General features: G+C 57.8%; 1 long non-coding RNA gene across 1 annotated transcript in view; it reads left to right on the top strand.

Annotated features, from left to right (window-relative positions):
* LOC119090308 (uncharacterized) overlaps positions 1 to 21164 on the top strand; it is a 76705-nt gene extending 55541 nt beyond the window's left edge. The window contains exon 4 of the long non-coding RNA XR_005093205.1: positions 21118 to 21164. This is a non-coding gene — a long non-coding RNA (uncharacterized LOC119090308). The remainder of the gene's footprint in view (positions 1 to 21117) is intronic.
* The last annotated feature ends 1140 nt before the right edge of the window (positions 21165 to 22304 follow it).

The following is a 22304-nucleotide window of genomic DNA, read 5'->3' as shown; positions in this document are numbered from 1 at the left end:
GCGGAAGAGCATTGCCGGCGTTGGTGGTGCTGAGGAGATTTTAACAGAACACCCGAAGGAGTGCACGTGACAGAAGCCTCGTGCATTTTGCGCCATCTTGTCACGATGAGTTGTCCCTGCCTCGTAAGCAGCTACTAGAGGACTTTTTTATCTCCGTCAAGGCACATGCTTTTCTGGCTGTTAGTTCACCGCCCCTGAATTTTCGTTCGCTTCCGCCCGAAGTGGAAAACGAGGAGCGCTGACGGGCTGTGACTGCGCTGAACTTCTCGGAAATTCTGTCGGAAAAGACAATCATGTACAGTGCTCTCATTCAACCGAGGCAGATATTTGATGATGACCCCCGAGTAGTGCATCATCGGCTCAATAGATGTCTCTCGCAGCTGCGCCGTGACGTAGACCAATTCCAGCTGTGCCCTGTTTGAATAAGGTCGCCGAGGCCGCGGATTTTATTTGTTTTTATTATTATTTGCGGATTTTATTTACCCGCAACAATGCTGAAGTCTGAGATTAGGTGGCGACCAAGGCAAAACAAACGACCGAACTGAACGCCGCCCCAGTCCGTCTGCGACTGTTGTCTGAGTCAGCCGTCCCAGCCGCGCGCGGCAGCTGCCTGGTGCCGTCGTAGCGTGGCCGAAGCGATGGGGAGTGGTTGGCACCCGCATTACTTGGCGCCGGTCCTGTGTATGGACGGTAGCGTGGCTTTGTATATTTTGTCGCGCTACTCTCGCAGGACTAAATCCGTCCGAGAGGTTTCCTCCTGAATCTGGCTGGTGAAACCGGGCCGCGAGCTGGCTGAAATACCCGTCCTCTGGCAGAGGATGGCGTGACTGATGCATTGATTCAGGTGGACGGGCTAGATTTCTGGACCAGACTAACTGTAGACGGTCTGTTGGAACCGAAAACAAATAGAAAAGCTGCATGTTACAAATGGTGGTCTCATTGGTCCGAATATGCTGGCAGCGAAGAAGAAATAGGAAAGCGATGTCACGACATAATTGATCAAATTTCAACAGAAGTTTGAATTTCGATCGTCGACCATCTTCGACAGGCAACACATGTCCGCGCGCGGCCAGCGAGGCGCGTGTGCCCCAATGACGTCACTGCACTTGTTCTTGCCCGTTCCGCTCATAACCGAACGTGAAACCTTCGAAAGCGCCCGGAAATGAAAGCTGAACAGCACAAAAAAACAACAGTGTGGTAAGACCAAGAGCCCCGGAAGTCTCAGTGTTGGCACAGAGCTGTCTGACTTGGGAGGATGGATGACGCGTGCTTTGAGCTGATTACAGTTCAGGAGCATCAGAGGCCTTTCCTTGATGCCTGCAAGTCAGGCACAGCCAGATGTGGCTGTTGTTCCAGATTGACGGCATTGGTATGTCGCTGGGGAGAAACGGCAGATCACAGCTGAAATATGTCAGGTGTCAGTCACATCAGCCTTTTGATCCTCTATTCAAAGTGCTGTCATAACCCACATTGCTGGGCTGGTCGTGCTCTGTCGTTTTCCGTGTTGATACCGCCAAGGTTAGCCTGCGTCTCGGTTGTCCGGTTTTGGTAGCAAAACGAGACGCTACATGTCCCAAGACGGAATGACAGCGGTGTGCCGTCGCCTCTGTGTGCGCCGGCTGACGCAGCCGGGGGTTGTTTCTGATGACGTCACAGTCCTGTCAGCCACTGATTGACCTGGGTTCGAGTGTACTGGCCAGTCCTGCCCTAGCAAGATGCCCTCTCACCCCGGATGGTTCGAGTGTACTGGCCAGTCCTGCCCTGGCAAGATGCCCTCTCACCCCGGATGGTTCGAGTGTACTGGCCAGTCCTGCCCTAGCAAGATGCCCTCTCACCCCGGATGGTTCGAGTGTACTGGCCAGTCCTGCCCTGGCAAGATGCCCTCTCACCCCGGATGGTTCGAGTGTACTGGCCAGTCCTGCCCTGGCAAGATGCCCTCTCACCCCGGATGGTTCGAGTGTACTGGCCAGTCCTGCCCTGGCAAGATGCCCTCTCACCCCGGATGGTTCGAGTGTACTGGCCAGTCCTGCCCTGGCAAGATGCCCTCTCACCCCGGATGGTTCGAGTGTACTGGCCAGTCCTGCCCTGGCAAGATGCCCTCTCACCCCTCCCGGCCGAGGAATGTCGTGTGCGTTCGCGGCTGGTTGAACTGCGTTGTCCGTTGCAAGCTCATGGTATGGGGTGAGTATTGCGGCTTTGGAAGTTCATTCCAGCCTCCCAGCGCCTGCCGGCCGTGGCAGTGCGCTGCGCATGGTCCGTAACGCTCCGCGGCAGCGGCTTCTCTCCGCTGGCGACCTGGCGTCGGCCGGCCCGGGACACCGACCGCCGCAGCTGGCCGGCCGCGGGCGGGTGAGCCGCCGGCCGTGCGCACCTCGGCACGTGACCTTGTCCCCGTCGGCCTGCAACGCTGCAGCGCGACGCGGCGGCGGCAGGGCGCGCGCGCGCGGCGCCGCCTATTTCGGGCTGGCCGACGGTCAGCGGACGGCGCGTGCGTATCGCCGGCCCGCTGCCGGCCGACGTGCCCCCGTTTCAGCCGGCGGCGCGAGTGGCGCCGCCCCGCGGCGGGCCGTGTCGAGAGCCCCGGGGTGGCGCGCCGGCTACGCGGCCGCCCCCGCGCAACAAGTGGTGCGGGTCCTGGTCTGAGAGGACCGGGGCCGGCGGTCGGGAGGGGGGGGGGGGCGGCGGTGTGCCGTCTGATGAGGGTTCTGGGTGCCTCCTTGGGTTGTGGGTGGTTTGAGAGAGGACCGGGGCCGGCGGTCGATGGGGGACCGCGGCGGTGCGCCGTCTGGTGAGGGTTGTGGGTGCCTCCTTGGTTTGTGGGTGGTCTGGGGGAGGACCGGGGGCCGGTGGTCGAGGGGGACCGCGGCGGTATGCCTTCTGGTGAGGGTTGTGGGTGCGGTGTCGTCGTTTGGCTGGCGGATGTCGAGTCGCCGATGTGTGGCTCCCACCGTGTTTGTTGCAGTGTCGTCGTTTGGCTGGCGGATGCCGAGTCGCCGATGTGTGGCTCCGACCGTGTTTGTTGCGGTGGCGTCGTTTGGCTGGCGGATGTCGAGTCGCCGATGTGTGGCTCCGACCGTGTTTGTTGCGGTGGCGTCGTTTGGCTGGCAGATGTCGAGTCGCCGATCTGTGGCTCCGACCGTGTTTGTTGCGGTGACGTCGTTTGGCTGGCGGATGCCGAGTCGCCGATCTGTGGCTCCGACCGTGTTTGTTGCGGTGGCGTCGTTTGGCTGGCGGATGCCGAGTCGCCGATCTGTGGCTCCGACCGTGTTTGTTGCGGTGCCGTCGTTTGGCTGGCGGGTGTCGAGTCGCCGATGTGTGGCTCCGACCGTGTTTGTTGCGGTGGCGGGGGTTGGCTCGCTCGCCGCTGGTGGCGAGCGAGTCACTGGCGTTGGCTGTCCACCCCAGGTCGGGTGTGGCGCGTGGGCTGGGGGATCGCGAGGGGTTTCAGGTGCGGCGTGATCACGCCCGCCGGAGCGCTGTGAATTGGCTGGCAGGTGCCCACCGCTCCACTGCAATGGAACCGGTATGGAATAAGGTGGAGTGGATCGGAGTGGACTGTCGTGGAGTGTGTGTATGGAGTGGGTCCAGTGCACTGGACCCGTCCCTGCCGAGGACTGTGGGGCTGACGGGGTTTGGCGTCGTCCGGGGCAGACCGTTTTTAGGTCAGGGCCACCCGTGCGGGCCATGTCAATACCTGTGAGTCAACGTCGCCCCGCGCTTCCGTGTTGTTGGTTTGCTGCAAATTGTTAGGCGTAGTGTCCCACGGGCGACCCGTATCCATTATTAACGGTGACGGCGAAGGACTACGCCGTTTGTTAGCAAACTCGCGACGTTGGAAGCGCATTGTCGGATGCGTTCCGGGGCGCGTTTGCGGACTGCGAGTGGCGTGAGAGGCGGTGACGTCATGGGCGGAAGCAGACCTGCTGGGGCCGCACAGTGAACAGAAACGTCAACCGATGAGGCTGCTCGGTGTGTTGGTCTATGAACGGCTCATTGCGCTTGTGCCCACGTGGAAGCGCGTTTATACGGTATCCGACAGTGATGTTCTTTCCACTTTGAACACTGGGCAACTTTTGCAAAAAGGCCCTCAAGTGACAGGATTTGCTTATCGCATTAGCTGCCCCTCGAGTAGTATGGAAGCCTCCGTGCGTTCTTTATGCGTCTGTTGTTTAGAAGTTGGAACCCTGTTGCACTCGCGTTCGATAGTTTGCTTCTTATGATAGATAGTTTGTTCGATAGGCCGGCATGTGAATGAAGAAATCGCTGCCGGGTTAGCCTGGTCGACGGGACCATCGTCGCCTCGCCTCGCTTGCCTCGCCTCGCCTGCCTCGCCTCGCCTGCCTCGCCTCGCCTCGCCTGCCCCGCCTCGCCTGCCCCGTCTCGTCTCGCGTCGTCTCGCCTCGCCAACTCGCCGGCGCGCTCGGCGTGATGACGTCACCAGGCTGCTCGAGACTCGGCTTCGCCGCGGCCGGAAGCCGTAGTCGGCTGCGGGGTCCGTAACGAAGCTGGCATTGGTGGCCGCATCGGAAGCCGCAGTCACAGGCGCCAGCGCCGTAAAGACGCTGACGCAGGTGTCAAGACGAGTGCGCCAGGAGGGCGTGACCGGCGGCGATGCGTTCCAAGGGGTGGTAGGCGCTACGGGCTTCTGCCATTCCCGTGGTCATGAGCAGCTGCCGACCCAGACTGCGACGCCAGCTGGGAAGCCGACACGGCGCGTCATCCCAGCTTCTGCGTACGCCGCACGCCGCGCTGGCTCACACGCCGCCGCTGTGCTAGTGCAGCTGTGTCTGACACGCCATTGCCGCCCGCTGGCACGGCAGCCGTGTGGAGCGCTGGGGTCTCCCGCAGGGGCACCGGCTTCGGTCGGTGTAGGGGACTAGCGCCCCCTCGGGTCCCAGCTCCGGTAACGGGTGGACAGCGCAAGCTGTTCCTCTCAGGGCGTAGCGACCCTGCCGGTACGTGAGCCCCTTCTCCTTGTCCCGCTTGCTCCCTTCCCATTACCCATTTTCCCGCATCCGGCCCACTCACCACTCCTGATCCTCGTTTTATCGGGGTCGCCGTGCCCCCTCGCCCTCGTCCCCGGGTTGATCGGATCCTGGTGGCTGAGGGGCGCGTCGTGCGGGTCAGTCACGGCGCGTCCCAACACTCCACTTTGGCCAGGATATCCGGGGGCGCGGGGGGCCCGTGGGGCCCCACACGGGTCTAGCGGCTTGTCGCTCGCGTCGCGGTTGGGTGCTCCTTGCGGGTTCCGCTTGGGGCGCCTGGCCGCGCGCAGCGGCTTAAGGGGTCAAGGGGCGGCGGCGCTGAACCACGGTCAGGACGGGGAGGGGTCTCCCCGGTTACACCTGGCCGTGTGGGAGGCGTCGTCCGCCCCGTATAGCACCGAGGTAGCCCTGGCGGCACCACCACCAACTGGTGAGTGGGCCGTCCCCCAGTTGGGCTCCGAGGTGGGTGGGGAGCCCCGGTGCCGAAATAAAGAACAACCTTGCATGGCATCTACAAACCCAAAAAACTCCCGCCCCCCGAGAGGGGGACGGACTGCGATGAATTTAGGGTGCAGCGAGGAGTCGGTTCCACCTGCCCCACGCGTTCTTGTCTTCCGGAGTGATGTGAAGAACCTGGCATCGCTTTCACCGTTTCAGCGCCGAAACGGATGCGACAGGTTGGGAAAAGTCACCCGCTGTGACAAGCTGAGGGACGGCGCGATCGAAGTGGAGTTCGCAAACGGCACCGATGCGACTCGAGCTTTGACTGTAACTGAATTTGTATATGCCGCGAGAACCGAGGGTGCAAAGCGAGACGTGAGCGTGCCGGTCACGGTCACACCGCACCACACCAAAAATTTCTCAAAAGGTATCATAAACTGCTATGACCTTCGTGACGTCAGCGAGGAGGAAATCGTCGAAGAGTTGGGAATTTTCGGGGTCACGGCAGCACGTAGGATCACGACCAGGAGGGGTGATGACCAAATCCCTACAAACAACATTATACTGACATTCAACCGGCCTGATTTACCGTCTGATATCCGCATTGGCTACGCAGTTGTGAAAGTCAGGATCTTCGTTCCGAATCCGATGCGATGTTTTCAATGCCAGCGCTTTGGTCATACAAAACCACACTGCCGCAATCGAGCTGTCTGTGGGAAGTGTGCATCTTCCGAGCATTCGGGAGACCAGTGTACCTCTGTGCAGCCCTGGTGCGTGAACTGTGGCACGGGGCAGGTACCGCACACAACTTTCGATCGAAGTTGTCCAGCCTTCATGAAGGAAAAGGAAATTATATCACTCAAAACTTCAAAGAACATTTCTTTCCGCGAGGCGCGGTGAACAGTATGAGGCTAATCACCCCAAGGTATCTTATGCCGAAAAATCCAAAACCTCTGTACCACAGTCCACCAGCATCAGTCACATGTCAGCGGTCCAACTCATCACGCTCCTGCGATCCTTCGGTTTGTCTGTGGTGCCGGCGGGGCGGGCGACCCCCGCCCAGTCGGATCCTCCTGGTCCTTCAGTTGCGTCCTGCTCTACCAACGCTGTGCCGCCGGACCTTCATGTGTCGTTGGGGTCGCAGGCGGGGGAGGAGGAGGGATGGACGGTGGTCAAGCGCGGCCATGGTCCGCGGGCTCGGCCTTCCTCGCCGTCTGTCACTCCGCTGCCCTCGTCGCCTCCGGCGACGCTGGCGAGTGTGTGTGGACGAGCAGCGGAAACGATGGAACGGCATGAGGCGGACAGGCGCGCCCGCGACGCCAAGCGGGCCCGCCTAGCGGAGTTGGAGAGGGCTAAGACGGCCAATCGCTTGTCCGTTGCAAGCAAGGAGCCCACCCCTCGCAGTGGCACACCATCGCCGAGAAGGCCAGTGGAGGCCCCCGCTGACCCCCAGACGCCCGGTAGAGGCCCGCCGATGGGCCCTCCCCCGCCGCCACCCCGGACCGGGTACGCTGGCGTCAAGCGTGCCCCGGCCGGTCCCCCGTCTCCATCTGACGGCGGGAGCCCCAGAACTCGTCCCAGAGTGGGGCACCTCCCTGCAGATTCCAACCGTGGCTCTCAGTCAGAAAAGTCTGCTTCTGCAACTGGCGCAGCCCAGTTCTTTTAGGACGTGCCCGGTTTTAGTATGTGACCTCCAACCGGCTTTTTAACACGCCCCCTTTACAGGCCTTTTTACAGTGGAACTGTAGAGGAATAAGGGCAAATGCCCTCGACCTCCAGGCTGTCGTCAGCGAGCACTGTCCTGCAGCCGTAGCGCTGCAGGAGACAGGAGACCAAGCTTGCTTCTAGTCACCACTGCACGCTGAAAGGATACGCCCTGTTTCGCAATGATGTGTTAACCGACGGTATCGCACATGGCGGTGTCCTTCTTGCAGTCCACCACAGCGTGCCAGCCAGGAGGCTTAACCTGCGGTCTACGCTACAGGCTGTAGCCGCACGCCTACATTTTAATCACCGTCACATCACGGTGTGTTCTTTATATCTTCCACCTGGCGTCGGTTTTCCATTGGAAGACATGAGACGTTTAGTGCATGAGTTGCCTTCACCATGTCTTCTTTTAGGCGACTTCAACGCTCATCACACCGCGTGGGGCTGTGATAGCACGAACACCCGCGGAAGGATGTGCGAACATTTTATCCGTGACTCGTCACTGTGTATTTTAAACACAGGGACTCGTACTCATTTTACACTGCCGTCTGGTCAGACTTCCGCGCTTGACCTGAGTCTTTCTAGTCCCGAGCTGGTGGAGAGCCTCGAGTGGTCTGTGGCAGATGATCCAATGGGCAGCGATCACTTCCCAGTGTGGCTTCGATTCCAAATAAGAGGAACGTTGGGTGTAAGACCACGACGTTGGAATTTAAAAAAGGCTGACTGGAGAGAGTTTGAGGCTCGACTGGAGACATTATGTCAGACCGGAGGTGTGAGGGTGGCACCCTCTATTGAGGATTTTACTCACAGACTTCTAGATTGCGCTAGCGCTTACATCCCGCGCACTTCTGGATTTCCTCGTCGCACTCCTGTGCCGTGGTGGACGGAGAAGTGTCGTGACGCAATTCGCGCACGCAAACGTGCTTTCCGAGCTTTTGACGCCAGAAGTAGCTTGGAGAATTTAGTAGCCTTTAAGAAAGCCAGGGCTTTCGCCCGCCGCACGATAAAAGAAGCGAAACGTGAATCCTGGCGTATGTACGTAAGCACGCTCAACCGATTCACACCAACTTCGCAGGTGTGGGCTCGGATCAAACGTATCTCCGGGCAGTTTTCATCCGTGCCACTTCCTGTGTTACATGTTAACGGCCAGGTGGTGACTCATCCGTTGGATGTGGCTAACGGGATCGCCCGAGCACTCTCCCACCGTAGCGAAGGTGCAAATATGAGCCCACAGTTTTTACGGCAAAGAGCACAATCCGAAAAAACCGTAGTGAACTTTTCTACAAGGCAACCACAGGCGTACAATGAGCCCTTCACTTTGGTGGAGTTGGAGTCGGCAATCGGAAGACTTCGTAGTGTATCGGAAGGTCCTGATGACATCCACAATGAGATGCTCCGACATCTGCCTCCGTGTGCACGTCGTGCACTATTGGCGGCCTTCAATAGGGTGTGGTCAAGAGGTGAGTTCCCTCCGGCCTGGCGGGAAGCTGTTGTGGTGCCTATCCTAAAACAGGGGAAGAGTGGGCTGGACCCTCTTCATTACCGACCCATTTCACTGACGTCATCACTGTCCAAGCTCATGGAAAAGATGGTAAAACGTGCGACTCACTTGGTTTTTAGAGAACAACGATATTTTTAGTAACTCGCAGTGCGGATTTAGGAAAAACCGTAGTACGGTGGACCATCTCTTAACACTGGACACCACGGTTCGTAAGTCTTTTCAAGAAAAAGCGCATATGGGGACAGTATTCTTCGACATTGAAGCCGCCTATGACACCACATGGCGCCATGGTATTGTTCAAAAGCTCTTTAAATATGGTATACGTGGCCATATGGGTGCTTTTCTCCAAAGGTTTTTATCCAAACGATACTTCCGTGTTCGGGTCGGCAACGTCCTCTCCGACAGGTACGAACAAATAAACGGCGTGCCCCAGGGGCGGCGTGTTAAGTGTTGCACTGTTCGCAGTTATGATAAATGATATTTGTGATGTGCTCCCACAGTCGGTCGGACGTGCCCTTTTTGTTGACGATTTTACTATTTGGACCAGTGCAGCGAGAGCACCAGCGATGGAGCGGCGTCTCCAGCTGGCTGTGGACCGCGTTGAAAGATGGGGTGACATGAACGGGTTTCGTTTTTCAGGCGACAAGACCGTTGCGATGCATTTTTGTCGTCGCCAGCGATGTGATGATCTGAGCATCCGTCTATATGGTCGCTCTATTCCAAATAAGGCCGTGGCCAGGTATCTTGGGATACACTTTGACCGCCGCCTTACATATAACGCACATCTTAAAATGTTACGCGATCGATGCTTTAAATCTCTCAACATACTAAAGTGTGTGTCTCGCACATCGTATGGGGCAGACAGAAGCACGCTTATGCTTTTATATCGTTCCCTCGTCCGCTCCAAACTGGATTATGCATGCTTTGTTATGATGGCGCGTCTGAATCCAGCAAGCGTGTTCTTGATACCGTCCACCATACTGCCATTCGCATTGCTACTGGGGCGTTTCGCACATCACCTTCCGTCAGCCTTTTAACGGAGGCACACGAACCACCACTTTCGACGAGGAGGAAAATGCTTGGCATGCGTTATGCCTTGAAGCTGCGGCAGTTCCCACTTCACCCGACATATTCTGCAATATTTTCGCGGTTTGCAGTAAGTTCTCTTCGTCATGGGCCGCAGCAGCACGCTTTAACTTTTGGTTCCCGAATGAGAGCGTTATTGCTTGAGAGCGGAATTCCTGTTCGGGGTGTAAGGCAAGTAAGCCGCCTGGCTTCTCCTCCCTGGCAAATGACCACACCCTTCATTGACACCTCGCTTACGGAAATTAGGAAAAAAGACGTCACACCACACCTATTGAGATCCAGGGCAGTTGAGCTTTTGGCGTGTTATGAAGGATATACCCTGACATACACAGACGGATCCAAAACCTCGGATGGCGTGGGTTGTGCTTTCGTTAGCGGGTCCGTCACTCGATCGTTCTCGTTACCGGCCCACTCGTCAGTTTTTACGGCGGAATTAGTTGCAATCACCAAGGCGATATGTTTCATTGAAGTGGGTGAAGAATCTTCACACGCCATTTTTACAGATTCACTGAGCAGTCTCTCTGCACTGAAGTCTTTTTATCCATCATGTCCCCTTTTACAGGACATTTTATCACGCCTGACACAATTGAATCGGGTTGGAAAGAGAATTGCACTATGCTGGATCCCTAGTCACGTCGGTATCGTGGGCAACGAACTGGCTGATGCCGCTGCTAAGCGAGCAGCGGTAGCACCATATACCCGGTTTTTGCCTATCCCTGCCAGAGATTTTTACCCGGCAGTCAAGACCTTCCTGAGAAGCAGATTGCAGCGCTGTTGGGACCAGGTGGGGGGCAATAAGCTCAGGGCAATAAAGACAGAGTTGGGCTTGTGGTCGTCATGCTCTCGCAGTGTGCGGTGGGAAGAGGTGGTTTTATGCAGGCTGCGCATTGGGCATACCTATGCCACCCATGGCCATCTGTTACATGGAGCCGACAGACCCCTATGCCAGCGGTGTGGTGCCGTCCTGACTGTCCATCATGTCATTATATCATGTCCATGCCTCTTCGAAGAACGACGACGTCACTTTGGTTCACAGGCTTCGACCCTGACGATAAACGATGTGCTTGGTGACAGTTCCTCCTTTCTTGGTCCCAAACAGCTCTTTTCGTTTTTAAAAGATATTGATTTTCAAGTCATTTTCACACCGTACTAATTAACAGCATAGTTATGGGCGCAAAATGACCACTGCAGTCGACGCGCCCGAAAACTCCAATGAACAACAACAACAAAGTGGAGCGCTGGGGCCGGGAGATACCGAGGCACGCCGCGGCCGCGGGGGGCCGGCCGCCGGCAGCGCCTGTTCGCCCCCGACTGGTGCCGGCGCCGCTGGCTGAAGCCGGGCTGCGTGCCTGGCGGGCGACCGGCTCCGGCAGTGTCGCTGACCCGCCGACCGGCCGGTGAAAGAGAGCGGGGCGTGTGAGCGGAGGTGATGGGGGGGGGGGGGGGGGGAGGGGAAGGCGAGGCTGGGTCCGAGCCGTGGCGCGCGGACGCAGTCGGGCAGGCCGGACCGTGGTCGGGCCCGAATGACGGGTCGGGCTGTGTGACGGCCTTTAGGGAGGGTGTGTCAGGCGCCGGCCGATCGGGGCTGTCACGGGGGAAGGTGCACGTGGTAGCTCATCCTCAGCTGGGACGAAGCCGCACATATTGTCGCTGGTGTAACGCGAAAACAAATGGGCCGTGACGCTCTCTGCGCTCCTTACCCAGTTGTCGCTTGCTTTTTACGTTAATTTTGCATTCGAAGCACAATAGATTATGCGGTATATTTTGTAGGCGGGTAGTGAAGCCAGTATCTGTGTTATTTGGCTCGATGGTGCGATTTTGCCGGTTTACGAGGCTCTAAACTGATCGTGAAGTTCGGGCACCGCGGCGCTCTCGCCATGCGAGGCGGTCACTGACGTTACCACTGTTGGGGAAAACCCGACCGGCCTCGTTAACACGCAGCGATCGTTTCAATGTTGCGTGGTGATGGCTCCCGCCGGTCGGCTGGTCTTGCCATGGCGTGCTACGCTCTGTGTGCTTGAGGTGCAACTGGCAGGCTGAATGGTGAGCCACACTCTACAGGACTGGGTTCTCGTACCCACTGCGTATTCGCTGACGCCATCATAGCTGGCAGTAAAGGTCTTAATGTTGATTCTGTCACCAGTACAACTGTGTGTGAGTTGTGAGCTGTTTGGCCACTTGTGCGCTCCTTGACCATTCCCGCGGGGATGTGGCCTGCACAACGCCCAGTATCCCGGCAGGACGCGGTTTTATGCATAAATGGGTGATGCATGATGCTTGCATGACTTGGGGTTCTGGCTGCCCGCATGACACTAAATGAGGCGAAGTAATGAGTTGGCAAAGACTACATTTTGACTGTCATGCTTTTACGGCTTATTCTCCCCTTTAGCGAGTGCATGCACTGATAATATTGTCCCAGGGGGTATGCGTAGGCCTGCTGCACTGATGGTGAGTGGCTCACAGTCAACAGCTGGAGAATGCCTGGAGCGTCCGATAACGGCCGTATGGTGTCATAAACGGGCGCACGTGCTTGCATTTGTCAGGGTTCGTGGGGAACCGTGACGGCTTTTTCTTGCGTCTGTCGACGGGGACCAGTCGTGCGCGGTTATGTCGACACGAATTGTTCACGTTTGGAGAGCACTGTTCGGGGGCTGAGAGAGCGCTGACGGGTGCTGGCCGCCGGTGCAGGGGGGCCAGCCGGTACCTGGCCGGTGCAGGACAGGGGCCGCCGGTGCAGGGGGCCAGCCGGTACCTGACCGGTGTCAGGACAGGGGGCCGCCGGTGCAGGGGGCCAGCCGGTACCTGGCCGGTGCAGGACAGGGGGCCGTCGGTGCAGGGGGCCAGCCGGGTACCTGGCCGGTGCAGGACAGGGGGCTGCCGGTGCAGGGGGCCGGGCCGGTGCCTGGCCGGTGCAGGACAGGGGGCCGCCGGTGCAGGGGGCCAAGCCGGTGCCTGGCCGGTGCAGGACAGGGGGGCCGCCGGTGCAGGGGGCCAGCCGGTGCCTGGCCGGTGCAGGACAGGGGGCTGCCGGTGCAGGGGGCCAGCCGGTGCCTGACCGGTGCAGGACAGGGGCCGCCGGTGCGGATCTGCAGCCATGAGATTGACGGTGTGGTCGCCCTCACCTGTCCGGTGTCGTTCTCCCCATAAGCCGTCCGGTTGATTGGCCTCTCTGGAGGGAGGATGTGGCCGCGCCTCCAACTCCAGATCGGCTGACAGTTATCCAGGTTAAGCCCACCAAATCCTCAGCAGATGTCAGTCAATCGGACACATTTGGGCAGAGCAGTTTGTTTCGATACTACCTCCGGTCACGGAGATGCGTCGGTAGTGAAAGTTTGCACGGCTCTATGCTTCCGCAGGTGAGAGCCCAAACCGTCCGTTCTTGCCTTAGATAGTTGTAATGCATTGCATCACCTGGTTTGGTTCGGCACCAGTCGAGGCCAATCTCACGACGCAGGGCACAGCGGGATTGTTTCGGGTCAACCGAGCATGAATGCCAAACCCAAATGTCTTTCCTCCCATTGCGGATGGCTTGGTTAGCAATACCGAAACATTTACAGATGACTACTGGCTGTGTCGATGATGGCCACGACGGCCGTGTGACTGGCAAGAGAAAGCGATGCAAAGTTGCCATATCCATCCTCATCCTGCGACCTCGATCTAGCTTTGACCCGTAATTTGCTTTTCACATGATTTGCTGCGGAAAAGAAGACCTGTCGAAGTATTGTTTCGTACCGGCTTCCAAGCTGAAATACTATAAACAATGGTGTCACGGGGGCCCCAAAGTCGTCGGACAGTTTTGACTACAATATGTAATGTGTGGCTGTGATGTACGTCACATGGAATTACGCCAGCGAATTGTTTTCAGATGAGGTTCGCCGAAGGCCGCTGCTTTGCATCACATGCAGCTGCGGATAGGGGATTGTCATATACTTAAACCAATAAACACCTAACGTGACAACTATATTATAGGTCAGTTCAGGTAACGACACATCACGTTATATCTAGTGTTTGCTAGCGGCGTTTGATAGCGGATGACGGTGAATCATGTAAAAAGGCGGTCAACGACAGTATTTTGTTGATGATGGTCTGCGAGCAATCAATTGCCATTCCGATTTATCCAATGTCACGGCTAGGTCCCAAAATAACGAGGGTGGGCAGACGTAACCTCCCAGTCAGTGGCGCTGGGTGAAATGTTGTAATGAAGGTTCGAGTCGCTTTAGTGCTCGCTGTTTGCTTCAGACGAAGATGACCCGCGGCTGGCGGCAGCGTCATCTTCGTCTGAAGGCTCAGTTACGTCAAGGGGCGGACCAGGCGGTGCCAGGCACTGCGGCACGTTAAACTTTAGCAGTCAAAGTCTGCTGTTTACCTGAAGCTTCACGAGTAGATGATGATGTCACGGCTCACTCGACAACCACTGCTGGGCTTGGGCTCTGATCCCAGTGATCCATCTGATCAAAACGTTCGGATTAAATTTTTAGAAGTGTCAAAAGGAGAGCAAATTAGAAAAGCGAGTGTGCAACATATCTGGTTTGAATGTGCCCGGTCTTGCGTCGTAACGTTATTTCTGATGAGAAGAGGCACATTTCGTTGGAAGCGAACTTGGCCTTTGTGCTACGCACGTGCTGCTGGATTTTTCGATAGGATACAATTCGCATGCCTTCGCAAGCGTCAGGAAGCGAGGCTGCCATGGTTTTCATGGCACTAGAGGGGATTTTCCGCTGTCGTGACCGATCAACACGTCCGGGTGAAATTTCGCTGGTAATTCAGCACATTCTTCCTTACCACCAACACGTTTATCCTCAGATCACATGACTAGCCGAGAGAAAATTATTTCGTACCACAACTTCGTGATGACTGCAATCCTACGTCATTTCATTATAGAACAATACGAATTACATCACATCTGTCAGCCCGCCAGCACCGTTCTCGCGTGACTGTCGTTCGAATGGAGTCACGCTAACTTGGCTCTGGCATCCGCCTCTCCCGCCTCCATCTGGCCGCCACTAATTCCAGAGACGCCACCTAAGATGGGATATGTTCACTTTTGAGGGTGGATCCAGTGTTCATCCCCTCCACGTCCCTATCCCATGTGTTATTGGTAACGCCTTCATTGAATACTTCGACGAACGGCGGCGGAAATTGTCCAGGCAGGGCGCTATGTTTGCCTTGCTATTGGAACTGCGTTAGTGTAGCTCAGTGGGCTGTGATCTAGGTACGGACGGCCGACTGCGAAGTAGCCCTGCAGTGGCGAGTTTAGCATTGGGCGTAACCACCACGAAACACATGTACACACATGTTCTATTTCGCCCCGAGGACCATACGGCGGGTTCATTTTCGCAATTGGTAACTGGTGTTAAGGTACTGGTTTGTCGCCATGCGCGAGACAGAACGCTTGTGTGGGACTCATGACCGGTTCGCACCATACGGTCGGCGATACCCCGCGGCCGCGCTCCGACGTCCCTCTTATCTAAACGCTGCAGTCTGGCGCGAAGGGTTCACCATGACATTGATAGTGCGCATTGTTTTGTATAGGTGGCGCTTGCTGCGAGCGACGCCTGACGGACGTCCGCTCGTCGGAAATAGGAAGTACTTGTGTTGCCGTCTTTCGGACCATACCAAGGTGTGGCGCTGTGGGCATGCTCTCCACCCTTCCACGCGCTATTTTGGGAAAAAGTTTCAAATAGGTTTATCCTTTTGCTCGCTGCCAAGTGTGAGGTCAAGGCCGGCATGAGGGCCGAGCCATGGGTGGTTGCCAGTTGCTGGAAGCCGCACAAATGCATGTTCGGAATCACTGGTTGCTGGGTTTGCGGATGGGTGCCCCATGCTGTTAGTGCATTCCGACCGTTTCCGAACTGAGAATGAAGGGCAAAGGAATCTTTAAATTGACCTTTGTAAGTTGTGAGGCGCATTCGCCTCTGCATTCTTCTTCTGTGGGGACTTCGACAAGTTCGTAAGGTTTCCAAATTGCAATATTGTACATTTTCTTGCGTAATGAACATCCATCGCTTAAACGACAATTTCCTGAAGTGAGGACGCCAATAGACGGATCCGATGTATATATATATATATATATATATATATATATATATATATATATATATATATGTAGGTTTACATATTTAGCTCACTGGCTGTGTAGTATATTGCTATTTTTATTAAGTCGGGCGTGTTTTGATCTCATGGATGTCTGGAATCAGAGCCCACGCTCAGCAGTCTTCGCTGCGCGAGCCCAGCCCCCGCCATCGGACCGTAAAATTCCATGTCAGCGGCAGACTTTGTTGGCGAGAGCTTATTGTGGCGTTTTGCCCGGCACGGTCCGTCCTGCTCTGACGTCACCTGACCTTAAGCGCGGCCGCTGTTACCTGCCGCTGGCCATCCCAGTCGGGGGGAATGGAAAACATCTGCGTCGGCTCTAACGCAACGCGCCACAGGTGGGTGAGTCTGACAGACGCTCCACCTAGCTGAGCTATCGTCACGAAGAGCTGAGGTGTCGTTATCAGGCCATTGTGTGTTTGATGATGAACACGTGATGTAGTATGCGGATATGTATACTCTGGCACGCTCTTGGATGGGGGTCAAATTGCCCCCCCCCCGAATGTTTTCCGAAATAGTTTCCGAACGGCGCGGCATAGCCGCACCAAATTTTGCATAGCTGTAGAAAATTGAATAACGGATTGTCTGGCATGAAAGATTAGATGTACCTTGTAAGGTCGCTGAGCTATGGCAGGTCAAAGTCAGGCCATGGTTTCAGCGAAGGCAATTTCTAGGGAATCGTTCAATCTGATCCAACAACGGAGTGTTGGACGAAACCATATAACTCTGAGATGCTTCTCTAGGCAACACAACAACTGAATAAACAAATTACATTGACCTGGGATTGGGTATGAAGGTCAGACCAAGGCCAAAACCAACATGTTTTATTACTCTAGCGCTTGCTGTATGGGTAGTTCCTGATGCTCATTTCGAATTAATTGATAACAGCAACCGCATTATATACCTTCCATAGACTTCTTAAAGGTCAGAATAGATCACTGACCCGGAATAACCCACGTCAACATTTTTTTTTTAGGAACATTGTGCGTAGCGTAATCTTTATCGCTTATCTAAGTGCAAAACTCACAGCGGTCTTGTATATTTTTGGTCACCATGACCCTCAAAAGGCCAAACTAGGGCACTGGCCTAAGATGATCGTGTGACGTTTTGCTCAGAACAGTTATTTAGGCTCTAGGGGCCCTTTGGAGACCAACCTGGAATTTGACCTTTTTGACGTTATTTGACCCGAAGGTTATGACCTAGGAGCCTCCAAATCTGACCTAAGTGAGTTCGCGGACAGGTCAACACACCCTGTGACTTTGGTGTCTAGCTCTCTTAGTTCCTGAAATATCAGCGGGCCAATTGCCCTCCTCCCCCCCCCCCCCCCCCCCCACCTGAGCGAAGGGTATCCAACCGGCCACCCGGGCGCGTACTAAGTTTTCAAAATTGCAGCTCACCTTATTTTGTGACATGTTTTCCAGTGGGTTATAGCGGCGAAGGTGAAGCAACTACCATCCCTTCAAATGAGGGAAGGGCATCAGCACTGAATATGTATCGAGACCTAGGAGGGATTTTTGACATGGCTAAGCGCGTGCTGTAGGCATGAAATTCAGAAAATCGAGACTTCTGATAAACTTGTCCGTGCTCCCACCACCCGCTTGTAATTAGTCATTAAATCTTAGATATTGCATGTAGCCTCTAGCTCAGAAATTAACGTTATCGTGCGCCTTTAAGTCATCACTTAAGTCAGCTTCGCCGTAACACAGTTTCCTTACGTCTTCTCGGTACACGGCTTCCCTGTTCATATGCAAATTTGGCGTGATTTTAGGTGACTCTCATGTAATGTATGTAACTCATGGGCAGATAAACGTTTCCATCATCTATCTCCTGGCAGGGGTGTGTCGCTGGAAAGACCCAGTCTTAAGTGTGTGAAGCCGTTATCGAAGGCGCTCTTTTTAGAAGTCTGCAATTGTAAATGCCCTCTTCCGCAACCACGGAAGCGATTGCGTAATTGCCACTCCAGAAGGTGAGGAGTGAACCGTCTGGATTCGTGAGCACAACGCTACAAAGTCCGCGAAATATGTCCAAACGTCCACTCAAATCCAGGCAAGCCAATGGGTCCGCGCTTCGCTATTTTGTGGCTGTGACTTTTTGTCACGGCCTTTATGTAAGCATTACCTGCGGGTACTTATTGTCCACAGTGCCTGCTTTCGGTGCACCATTTCCACCGTAGTCCTGATATTTGCTTTACAACTCTGTTTTGTTTAATGGCTTCATGACGCGTGTGAAAAGCGCGCAACCATACCATTGCGCTGTTCAGTTGTCCATAACCTGTTTGCGGGTGCCCAAGCACTTATTTCCGCTCGGAACTGGTGATGGACCCTCCCGAAGTAGTAAACTGGTTTATTGATGAGCAGACAGAGTAATGGGGTGCCATTACGCCTTCCCCGACGCGGGCGAAATATTATTTATATTTATTAAACTTCAGTGGTTTGTGTTTACCTTGTGTCTAGATAATCATTTCACTAAGTTGCTATGTAGTGCAGTAGCATGGTCGGTGTTTCATGCTCGTTAATGTCCAGTTCTTAAATGTCTGCCGAATATTTTGGGCGATCATATCGGCTTTATTGCGTCAGCCAGGAGGGTCCGTTTGATCTGCATGCAGAGTTGGCTAGAAGCGTTTGTTTAGTACTCTGTGTGCTGAGGGGCCTTGAGCTCGCGGACGCGCTGCCGAAAGGTCGGGCCAAAACAAATGCGAGGCGTTCCGCAGGGACGGCGTTCGTCGCAGACCTCTGTCGTTCTGACGTCCTCGGCGCTAACGTGTCACACACCGGACGCACGCGATGCTGGCGGCCGCGGTACAGAAGGGTCGTACCGAGCAGGGGCCCGCTGGTATCAGGTTCACCAAGGTGATTCGCGTGACCTTTGCCTTCCGTGACGTCATACGGCGGATTTAAAGCCGGCCGTGGCCCCACTGATAACGCGTTTTTCGGTGTGCGCGTTGGTGCGCCCAAAAACCGTCGTGTTGCCGGAGAAGTAGCGTGGCTCCGCTGAGGTCCCACCGTAGTTGGTGGCTGAGCGAGTAGAAAACATCAGACCATCTCCACGGGTCGCCAGACTTCCGCCGCCCGGCCGGTCGCTGGCTGCCGCCCTCCGAGACGAGTGAAGACCTCTCTCTTGGCGGCTCGACGTATGGCTGGGAACAGAGCTGGCGATGCTCGGGCGGGCACAAAGCTCTGCTATCCGCTCCGGAGGGCGGCGATTATCCGGCTCGCAGGCCGCGAAGTTTGTCGACGGCCGAGAGACCAGGAACGGAAACCCTCCGCTGCTCTGCCGCGGCGGCGGCGGAAAGTTTCGAGGCATCTTCGGCGCAAATGGGCGAGAGTGCTCGCACCGTTGCAGTGCCGGTAGCTGTTTACGCTGGGAGTGCGCGGTGAGTGCGGAGTCGCGGCGGAGTGCGGCGGCAGAGTGCGCTCCGTCAGCAGGAGTGCCGGCCGATCGTCGCACGCGGCACTGCAAGCGCGACCCTCGCAAACAACCAATCGTCTTTTGTTGGCGACGAATGAATGACGATTGGCGCCTTGTGAAATTCTCCCCGAATCGGCTATATTGATTTGGGGCGCGTGGGTAGAGGTGTGTGCGGCCCGGGCGCACCTGTGCGCCGAAGTGAGAACGCCAGGGCTGGCCCCCGGCCCCCTCCCGCCACCGCCGCCACTGCCGCCGTCGCCATCGCCGTCGCCGCCCGACGGACCGGGGAAACCGCGAGAAACCGGCGCCGGGGTGAAACCGGCGCCGGTTGGACAGCTCGGCCAGGCTTGTGGAGTGCGGCCCGACTGTGACTGGGAGGGATGCTTCACATTTGGACGACCTGTGATGGCGGACGTAATGTAGATTTGCTTTCGATAGCCGGTTGTTTATTTGTGGTGGGGAGGTTTGTGCCCTTCTTTGTACTTCGTTGGCGCTTCCGCGGCAGCGTTGCCGTAGATGGCCAGTTTGAGGCGCGCTGGCGGTGGCTGTCTCGGCTTGGACGCCTGCAGGCTGCAGCATGGGCGGGGCACGCTGCGGCGACATTCCTCCGAAGCTGTCGGGGTGACCAGCTGGCCCCGGTAGAGCCGCATACCTGAGATCCGGACCGATCGGCGTGGTAGCTGACCGTAACCGGGTGCTGGAGCGGCCGCTGCGACCGGCCAGCAGCCGCGACGGGCGGGTGCGCCGCCGGTCCGTGCGCAGCTCTGCTCGGGCCGGCCGACTCTCTCCGGCCGGCGTCGCTCTACCCGCGGCCCGCGGTGCCGGCGCCGCGCGCGGTTATTCCTGGCCGCGACGTCGCCGCCGCCGCAGCGCAGGCGCGGCCTCCGACAGCTGGTAGGTCGCGGCAGACGCAGCTGGCGGAGAGCCGGTCGGTCGGCGCGTCGGTGGAGCGATTGACGGCCGCGGCGACGCGGACGACGAGCAGGTGGGCGGCGGCGCGAACCGTGCCCCCCCCCCCCCCCCGGACGCTCCCAGCGCCGGAGACGGCACGTGACGCCTTTGTTGCGCGGTGGGGACGGAAGGCGCCGAGGACGCGGCCCTGTGCGACAGGACAGTACGTGAGCGATGTGGTGTGGGCTGTTCGGGGACGAGTGTTCGGTGTTCGGTGAGTCCCTCGGCGGGTGCGCTGGAACGGAGAGTCCCTTTGTCGACTGAATCTGGTTCATGTGAAACTGTGCGGTAGAATGTGGCTGAGGTGTATGTTCTAAGGCACCATGAGACGTTGTCGGCCAGAACAGGGAAATACGAACGCAGATATCGGTGACCTTTTGGAAGCTGAGGGCTGCGGCGCCTTTGTGACGGACGGCGATGGCGTAGTAGAGCGTATGTATTTTCAGAAGGCACCTTAGTTTTCCGGGTTTGCGGGGCTGGCGCTCTGGTTGCGTCGTGAGAGGACAAGTGGGACTTGCGTTTCAGCACAGAATGCCTGCGGCGTCCGTTGCCTTCGTCAGTGCGGGTGTCGCGTCCTGCGGCGTCGCGGTGAGTGTACTGTGCCGTGGTTCGCCGCCGCTGGTCCACCCTGTCGGCCGAGGACGGCTGCTGTAGCCGGCATGGCCTCCCGGGCCTGTCCGGAGCGATATCACGCGTGTGTAGACGCAGTCGCCCGCACTGGGAATACCACAGGGATTTCCTGTGACAAATGTCTCCGCCTGTTTGTCAGCCGACGAGTGTTACCCTTCTGTGAGCGTCTGTCGTACAGAACTCCGGATGGTGCCCTTAGTTGGGCGGGCCGCTCCCGACGGGACCCTCCACGTCAGGCTGTTGTGGACCACCATCGCGTGGGACGGGGCTCGCAGAAGGGGACCGCCGGCTAACGGGCTTGCTCCGCTGTTGCAGACGCTCGCTATGGCCGGGGATGAGCTGAGTCGCCCGGCCCAGCCGCCCGCCGCGCGACCTGCTGGACGCCGTGGACGGACCGCTGCCGTCCGGCGCGCCCTGGCGGCCCCGCGACTTGCTCGACGACATCGACGCGGTCGCCGCGCCGGTGGAGGCGGCCCGGCCGGCCGCCGAGACGGCCGAGAGCAGGCAGGAGGCGCCGGCGACGGGCGCCCCCAGCGCCGAGGTCGCCGCAGCGCCGCCGGGAGAGGACCCGCGGACGGAGCCGGTCTCGGTTGAGCAGGTGAAGTCAGCTCCCGTGGAGGAGCAGGCGAAGCCCACCCCGCAGGAGGAGGTCGAGTCGGCCCCCTCGGAGGCCGGGCAGGAGGGGGCGTTGTCAGTCTCCTCCGAGGACTGCCAGCCGATGGCGTCGGCAAAAGTCGAGGAGGAGGCGGTCTCAGCTGGCGCAGCTCCAGCAGGAGGCGCGGACGTCGTTGTGAGCAGTGACGCGGGTCGCTGAGGAGACGCCAGAGATGCGGCCTGTGGAGCAGCCGGCTGCAGCCGCCGCCTCTGCGGCCGGCACGGTGACCTCTGTGGAGGAGGCGCGTAAGGCGGAACGACCGGCTGCTGTTGAGATTGGCCCAGAGGAACAGAACTTGCAGGGTACACTGTCGGATGAGCGGGCGTCCCAAGAAGCCTGTCCTGCAGGAGGACAGCTGGAAGCGGTCCCCTGTGAGCAGCATTCCGTCTCCCAGGAGGCGGCAGCAGACAAGCACGTGCTGGTGGAGGCCGCTGTCCAGTGGCAGTCGTCCGTGGAGTCGGCCGGAGCGGAAGCACGGCTCGCCACGGCCGGCGCGATCCCGGAGAGCCAGCTGGCGGTGGCCGCCTCCGCGGGGTCGATCACCTCTCCTCCGGCGGTCCTGGAGCTGCCGCCGCCGCAGCAGCAGCAGCCGTTGTCAGAGCCGGCGGTGACGCGTCTCGACCCGGCCGACTGCGCGCCGGCCGTCCCGGAGCCGCTTCAGGTCCCCGCGGCCGCCGTCACCGCCGGATCCGGCTCAAGCCCCAGCTTCGGCTCCGGCTCCGGCTCCGGCTCCGGCTCCGGCTCCGGCTCCGGCTCCGGCTCCGGCTCCGGCTCCGGCCCCGGCTTCGGCCCCGGCTCGGCAGCTACGGATACGGCTCCGTCTCTGGCTCCGGCTCCGGCTCCAGCT

The sequence above is a fragment of the Pollicipes pollicipes genome, unplaced genomic scaffold (assembly GCF_011947565.3).
Source record: "Pollicipes pollicipes isolate AB1234 unplaced genomic scaffold, Ppol_2.1 Scaffold_3087;HRSCAF=3621_pilon_pilon_pilon, whole genome shotgun sequence".
Classification (NCBI taxonomy): Eukaryota; Metazoa; Arthropoda; class Thecostraca; order Pollicipedomorpha; family Pollicipedidae; genus Pollicipes; species Pollicipes pollicipes.
Note: the sequence above shows the minus strand (reverse complement) of the source record. Positions and strands in the feature narration are given on the sequence as shown.